The sequence below is a fragment of the Macaca mulatta genome, chromosome 2 (assembly GCF_049350105.2).
Source record: "Macaca mulatta isolate MMU2019108-1 chromosome 2, T2T-MMU8v2.0, whole genome shotgun sequence".
Taxonomy (NCBI): domain Eukaryota; kingdom Metazoa; phylum Chordata; class Mammalia; order Primates; family Cercopithecidae; genus Macaca; species Macaca mulatta.
The window spans coordinates 28,866,363-28,868,434 of NC_133407.1; the positions used below are offsets into that span (position 1 = coordinate 28,866,363).

General features: G+C 39.4%; 1 pseudogene across 1 annotated transcript; it reads left to right on the forward strand.

Moving 5' to 3' along the window:
* The first annotated feature begins 297 nt into the window (after positions 1-297).
* Positions 298-1,487, forward strand: LOC697342 (non-histone chromosomal protein HMG-17 pseudogene; annotated as a pseudogene). Its single transcript, XR_001443263.3, has one exon. The product of XR_001443263.3 is annotated as a non-histone chromosomal protein HMG-17 pseudogene (transcript).
* Positions 1,488-2,072: the final 585 nt, after the last annotated feature.

Below are 2,072 nucleotides of genomic sequence, written 5' to 3' on the forward strand. Positions count from 1 at the left end.
CTTGGCCTCTTGAAGTGTTGGGATTGCAGGTGTGAGCCACTGTGCCCAGCCTGATTATTTTATATCACGTTCCAAAGACTATTTAAAGAGATAGAATATCATGATAAAATATTAAATTGAAAAAATACCCTTCCAGCATAATCTCAAATTTGTAATATATAGAATAAAAAATTATGGCTGCAAATACATCAAAATTGGTATATTTCTCTAATATCCAAACTTGCTATAATTAAACTGCACTTATTTGTGACAAGGAAAGATGTTCTAGGAAAAGAATCTTAAGATATAATGAGGTTGGAGCAGTGTGAAGAAGAAGAGGCGAGAACGACCCCCGGACCGACCAAAGCCCGCGCGCGCTGCATCCCGCGTCCAGCACCTACCTCCCGCCGCCGTCGCCACCATGCCCAAGAGAAAGGCTGAAGGGGATGCTAAAGGAGATAAAGCCAAGGTGAAGGACGAATCACAGAGAAGATCCGCGAGGTTGTCTGCTAAACCTGCTCCTCCAAAGCCAGAGCCCAAGCCTAAAAAGGCCCCTGCAAAGAAGGGAGAGAAGGTACCCAAAGGGAAAAAGGGAAAAGCTGATGCTGGCAAGGAGGGGAATAACCCTGCAAAAAATGGAGATGCCCAAAGAGACCAGGCACAGAAAGCTGAAGGTGCTGGAGATGCCAAGTGAAGTGTGTGCATTTTTGATAACTGTGTACTTCTGGTGACTGTACAGTTTGAAATACTATTTTTTATCAAGTTTTATAAAAATGCAGAATTTTTTTTTACTTTTTTTTTTTAAAAGCTATGTTGTTAGCACACAGAACACTTCATTGTTGTTTTGGGGGAAGGGGCATATGTCACTAATAGAATGTCTCCGGAGCTGGATTGATGTGGGGAAAACACCTTTCCCTTCTAGTTTTGAGAGACTTCCTCTTGGTTCCCAGGAGGAGGGATTCCCTGACCTTGACACACATGGCCACCTTGGCACAAAAGCCTTGTGGTATATTGGAAAAACAAATTTGTTTTTATGTCCTCTTCTCCCTTTCCATCTTTCAGCATAGACTTAACTCCCTTAAGCCCAGACATCTGTTGGGACCTGACCCGTAGTCATTGGTTACCAGTGTGTCAGGCAATCTGGACTTTCCAGTGATGCCACTGAGATGGCACCTGTCAAAACAGCATTGGTTCCATTTCTAGATTGTGGATCTTCAGATAAATTCTGCCATTTTCATTTCACTTCCTGAAAGTCAGGGTCGGCTTGTGAAAAGTTGTTAAACAACATGCTAAATGTGAAATGTCAACCCTCACTCTAAACTTTCCCTGTTCAGAGCATCAGATGAAGACTTCATTGGGTTTTATAGTGGCTTTCTGATTTTTGGTAGTCCATTGAAGAAGGGAGTTTGAAAGTTGTTGTATACTGTTAACGATTGTCTGCCCATGTCCTGCCTGAAATACCATGATTGTTTATGGAAAGTATCTTTAATAAAGCTGGATACAGTTTGGCTTGGAAAAAAAAAAAAAGATATAATGAGGTTACAAGTGTGAAAACCTGAAGAGCCGACATGATGTAATTGTTTGCAAGTCTTGTTTTAGTTAACAAGCTGCTGAAGGTTAGAGAAGGGTAATCCAGAGGGAGATAACATAGATAAATAATATTATTCTATTGTAGCCTTTCTAACTACATTAAGTTCAGCAATTACCTATTAAGGATTTTCCAAGCATAAGACAGTAGGCTAGGTCCAACAAATGTTATTCAGATAAGTAAAGGTAAATTAAAGGAATGAGTTTGGTTTTCAGGTGGGTTATTTGAGATTAAAAAGAGATTAGTTAGAAGAGATGCTTTTATAAGAAAATCCAAGTGTGAAATATGAGCCCTTGGAAAAGATCTAGAGTATCGAATCCAGCACCTACAATTAACATAAAGGATGAAAGACCATATATACGTGCTTGCTTAAATGCCTATAGACAATGTCAGACTTAGGACTCAAACACAGATTTAAAGGCAAGATTCTATTCAATGGCATTTTAACAGAAATCTACAGGCATTTAAAAATAAAGGGTATAATTAAAATGTTTTTTTCCCCCTC